Source organism: Peromyscus eremicus, chromosome 4 (assembly GCF_949786415.1).
Source record: "Peromyscus eremicus chromosome 4, PerEre_H2_v1, whole genome shotgun sequence".
In the NCBI taxonomy this organism is placed as follows: domain Eukaryota; kingdom Metazoa; phylum Chordata; class Mammalia; order Rodentia; family Cricetidae; genus Peromyscus; species Peromyscus eremicus.
The window spans coordinates 143,694,623-143,700,622 of NC_081419.1; positions in this window are offsets into that span (position 1 = coordinate 143,694,623).

Genomic DNA, 6,000 nt, shown 5'->3' on the forward strand with positions numbered 1-6,000 from the left:
CAGATAAGCCAGCACGGCAGAAGTGGAAAGGGAATGATATGCAAATATCATGCAAATTGCCTTTGAGTATCTCCACTCTTCAGCCACCCTTTGGGATCAGAGACAATGAGAGGTATCCTTCCCTTCTCTACGCCTCCTTCCAGCTAAGGCCACCAACCAGCTGAAACGTGAAGAGGCCATTAAAAGAGAAAAAAAAATATATATATATATATATATATATATATATATATATATGCAAATATTTAAATTTTATGTATTTTAGCAAACCACCGAGTATACATCATAAGCCCTGACAGTACCAGGCCCAACAGGAAAAGCAATTTATTCAGCAAATTCACTCAACTGATCTTGTTAGGCACCTACTGTGTGTGTACTGGAAATGGGAGAGCCACAGCGAACACTTACCGTGGCATCTTGGCCCTCCTGTTTCTGACAGGACTGTTTCAAAGCAGCCACTGCCTGGACATCTGAGAACAGTGTCCACCGAGGGTCAAATCCTAGTAATTTCACAGTAAGGAATTTTTCCTTGTGAAAAACATACAGTGTGGGGGGGGGGGGAGATAGCTTCCAAATAGGTCAAGGCCTAAAAGCCACAAAATAAATTGGATATCCCAGACAGTCCCCAAGGAATTTTGTTCAGACCACAAATAGATTTCCCTAAAAACTCACCCCCAAAATACACCTGCTTGGTTGTTTGGCTCTTACCTAACTAAGGTCCTGAGCAAAATCCCCTGAATTCTGTTGAAATGGAGAAAACATGAATGCCGTGATGTGTTGGGGGAGCATTTGTGAAGCTAGATAAAGTATGAGGAGGTGAGTGAGTGCATATGAGTGTGTGTGAGTGTGTGTGTGTGTGTGTGTGTGTGTGTGTGTGTGTGTGTGTGTTTTGAAGGTCCATATCTGTATAGATATGTATGAATTTCACTGGTACTTTCTAGGGTCTGGATAGCACAGTGATGAGAATCTTTTGAACTTTTCAGCCAACCTGAAGACACAGGTCATACAAGGTCCCCAAATTCTGTTTCTTTATCATCTGCCACTTGTCGGGTTATTTGACACGGCTCAGGCCTTCTTTTCTTTTCTCTTTTTTTTTGGGGGGGGGATCATCATTTTTATATGTGTGAACTGTTTTTAAAACAGGAGGAGGAGAGAGGAAGAGGAGGAGCAGACAGCAGCAGCATCTCTTAGTACTAAAGAGGTGGCCCAGTGGTTAGGAACACTGACTACTCTTACAGGGGACCTGGGTTCAGTTCCCAGCACCCTCAGGGCCACTCTGGCCTCTGAGTTCACCAGGCACACATGTGATGTACATATATATACATGCAGGTACTCACACATACACATTAAGTAAAAACATATAAAGTGTCATGTTCCCATTATTTGCCCTTCCCTGAATAAAGAGTGCTGCTGTGGAAATAGATATAAAATAACAATATTAAGGAAATACGTTGAAGGCTATAAACTACATGCACAGACATAGTTCTAGAGCAAATTCAGGGCTGTCTGTTTTGAACAGGCAAAAGGCAACAAAAAAATTCAAAACTCAACTTTCGGTTTATTTTGTTCCCTCTGTGAGATGTGAAAATGCTAATTTCATTTTCTCCCTTCCTCTATGCGGCACTTTCTCAAAATATCTATCAAATACTTCTAGACAAAGATTGAGCCTAAGGAAGAGATGTGACTGTCCATCCCTCTGGATGGAGAGCTGCTTTGCCATTGCAGGAAAAACTGTGGATCATCTTTACGATTTCCAGGACAGAATCTGACCTCTCCATCCAGAGTAAAAGCCATTATGTCCTTTGGTCTCCTGTGACTGAGTCAGAAGCATACACAGATAAACAATTTCCAGTCTCTAGTTAAAAACTCTTCCAATAGTTATGGACAAGCGGCTAACGGGCCTAGAAGTGCCTCCAAACATTATTCATGCACAAGGCAACCCAAAGCTTTTTTTTTTTTTGGAGGGGGGGATGCAATAGTGGAAATGTTTTATGGATCAGAAACGGCCTGTTTTAAAATGCTAGTACCAGGTGGAATGGTATTTCTGCAACAAGACTGTCCGTTTCCTTTGGAAAAATATATTCGGAGTAAAATAGCTCTTCCAAGAAGTGACACCCTGACTTGACACCCTTCAGCATACAAATGATGTGACAATAGCCATGGACTGACGTTAGGGCCTTCTACAGTAAGGTCTGTTTGAAGAAGACAGATCAAATACAACCCCTTGAACTGTGTTTATTTGCTTAAAACAGCTTTTGGAAATAAAAGTAATAACTTTGGTTGGAGCCCCCTGGAGATGTTTTTTAAAAAATGAAAAAATACATTGCTTAAAAAAAATTCTAAATCTAAGCACTCCTTCAAGCCTTTCAGGAAGTATATTTCAGTATGCTCTCTGAATTATTTTGCACCTGAAACCTACATCTGACTGTCTGTCCCCAGGCGATGGCTAATATTTATAGAATGAACAATCTCTGATTACGTCTTGACTATGGAGTTGTGTCTGGTCCTATTTTTACTTTCTAAATGACTTCTGGAACATTCCAAAGTTATAAATGTGTGTGCAGATATTAAAGGACAGAAAGTTGTACCGGTCTGCGAAGAAACAATTAAGACAGCGTCCATTCTGCCTGGAGAGAAAGACTGCAGAAGTCGGAGCCTTCTTCCCACAGCAAATGTAACAAAGGTGTGGAAAAGTGGCCTTTGGCTCAGGGTTCTTTCGCATCATGAAACCTCAGTTTGCGATATACTTTTAGGTCTCTAGTGCAAACTTCTCATCCCTTTGGTCTTGCTCCCTGAGAGCTGGATTCCATCGGGGTGAACCATGAACTTTCAAACCCCTCGAATACCCAAGCTGACCTGGGATGGCCAACTGTTTCTGGTTCTGCAGCACTCTTCTGTGACAAGCTGGGAAATGTCCCCTGCGTCCATTCCAGATTTTGAGTTTATCTTAATTTTTTTAAAAAAAAATTAAAAATTAAAAAAAAAAAAAAGCAACTGGGTTCCAGGTGGGTATGAAGGGATTCAGAATGATCTTCAGGAACCCACACTGATACTTGTTCTGGAGGGAAGTGATTGCCTCCAGGACAGAGAGGCAAACATGTTTCTATTCGGAAAGCCGACCAGCTGTTTTCAAAGACAATGGCTGCAGCCGTAGCTCTGGATCACTCTCTGCACGGCCACGGCTCTCGCATGCTGCTGCCTGTGCGTTTGCTGGTGCACTAGGGAGATGGGAAAGGCTGTTCTGCTTGGAGCGCGGCAGCCTGGATGGCTGGGAACACAGTGCTGTACATATTTGTATATACTGACTATATCGCCGTGTACGGACACAGATTTTCTTATATTTACTTGATTCTGTTTCCTACCAGACTGGCCCACAATGCGGGATTGTTTTGCATTGGGAAAAAACACAAACAATATGCTTGTCATTTTCCCCTGATCATTCTCTTTCGATAGCTTATGGAAGAATTGGGGCTGGGTTTCTTAAGAAATTGTAAGAACCGTGTCCGTCCGCCTGCATGAGCCCCATCCGATCGCCGGATCCAAGGAGGAACCCATGCCCTCCCTGACTCCCTCCGAGTTTTCCTCTAAAGGCATGCTTTACCCCAGGGGAAAACTACACACTCATCCATGTAGAATTAGCCTCTTTGTATTTTATCTAACAGTGCCTGGGAAACAAAAAACAAAAAAAAAGATTTTTTTAATGTCTTCTTTGGAGGAAGAATTCATAATTGTCAAAATTTGAAACATTAGCTTAATTTTGTTTTTATGACCCCATACTCCTTCCCCCTATTTATTCTGTTACTGTTGTAATGGGGCCCCAGGCCATTCCTGACATCATCGCGTTCCTCCTCGGCATTAAGGATGTTTTTAAAATTACACAGATTATTGAGCCAACAGGCTGTTATAATCAAAACCATGTTTCACTTGTTTAGGAGGCTTATAAATTGTCCTTGCAACGAAGAAGACAGGGGAGAAAAAAGAAAAAAAAAAAGGAAAGAAAAGAAAAAAAATGAAAATAACAAAACCAAAAGAGTTCCGCTAGGAAGATTATACCACCATGTGGCCAAACAGATTCATCACAGACAGGCACCTATTGCCCGCCTCCCTAGGAATCTGGAAAACACTTCCCTTGGTTTTCCCACATCCTGAAATTCACTTTCAAGGCCAACACTGTTTGCACATTTCTAAAGGCCTTTGCCACCTTATCACCACCCAAAGGCAAATGGTCCCACTGGGAAATGATCTTCCAGGTGGAAAGATGATTATTTCACGAATATTTCAGAAAAAAATGGACCTCTTTTCTTTGGTCACTGGGTGCCGCCAGCCTGTCACCACTCCCCTCACTGTAAACAATCTGACTTCTTATCTCCTAGGACTTAGGTCAGGTCAAGAGCAGCGACCTGATGATCCCCTTGAGGGATAAAAATGACTTCGGTATGGACCCACTTCAAGCATGTGCCTGCCTATGCTGCCCTTGTCCGGAAGTCACTGGCAGAAAGAGACGGTTTTTAGTACAATTTTATCACTAGAAATAAATTCTGACGGTGGAAATGAAGAAAACCCTTAAATTATATCACAAAAGCCATTATTTTTTACATCTCAAGAGTGGGCGCTTTTTTTTTTTTTAAGGAAAATCATTCTACTTTGAGAATGTAATTAAAACCCTCAATAACTGAGAATACTTTTAGCTGCTGTGAAAAAGTAACAATGTACTCGCCAGGATTGTATGGAGGGCCTCATTTCCATCAAAAAGCTGTCTATAAGTATATTATTTACATTTTAAACTTGATAACTCTTTTTGTTTGTAGAAAAAAAAAAAAAGGTCCTTTTTTCCCCCACTCAGCAGTTATTGAAAAGTAGACCATTCCCACCTGAAACCTCCAGGTGTCTGCATCAGAAGTCTTAGCCGTGGATATAAGGACCTGAGTGCGTTCACGGATGAGTTTCCCAGAGGCTATCCCTCATTGTATGCTACAGACACTGAACCACGGTTCTGGAATCTATTGGTAGCCATGCTAGATGACAGAGGCGCCTCCCAACACCATTAGCTTGGCAGGTGTTCGTCATTTCAGACTTCTACTTTGGCCAATTTGGGGAAAAAAAATATGGAAATTAAAAGAGTGAAGAGACAGAAAAAAAAAAAAAAAACCCGTACACACAGATGCACTTAAAACATGAAAAGAATTATTTATATGATAAAAATATATTTAGATTTTCAAAGCACAAGACTGAATTGAAGTGCTCTTTTTATGCTTCCTGGAGATGGTACTGTTAAACGTCTTTCTACATCGGGCTTTAATAAATCTGTAATGACATTTGATGGATTGATTTCTGCCTGCGTGTGGTTTTTAAAGATGGCAAGAGATGGAGAGAGGGAAGGGAGAGGGTGAGGTGGGGGGCGGGTGAAGCACCCTCCCTCAGTGGAGCCAGGGCAGGCAGGGTATTGGTGGGTCACTCCTTCTTGGAGTCCTGACAGCCCACGTCCAGCATCTGCCCTCATCCCATCGGCCAGCGTGGTCCCGTTTTCAGATGTCCACAGCCCTTGTTATCTGGGCTCGCCTTGCAGGCTCTCCTACCCCACTAGCTTACACCAGAGTGATTAATAAGGACACTTCGACAGACACACGGGTGGCTGTCCGCCATGCTGTGGATGGCCCGGCTTTCTCTACCTTAGAGGGGCAGTCTGGCCGGACTCAGTTTCCCTCTGTGCTTCCCTCCATTTCCTTCAATGTCCTGGGAGAAGGGAGTGTGTATCACACACGCTGCCCGGGCAGACACCAGTGCCCAAGCTGAAGCGATGCGTGGTCTGTGCACAGGTAGCTCACAGCTTTCAGTAGCTTGCCTGCACCAGATCTGGGCTTGTGACAATGATGATAGCTGTAGGGCCACCTGTTAGTCTAATTCCATTGCTGCGTGCTATGTGTGGCTGTCACACAGGACAGGACGGCTAAACACAGCAAGACGGGAGCAGCAGAGGCACGATGTTGGGGGTGAGCAATCTGG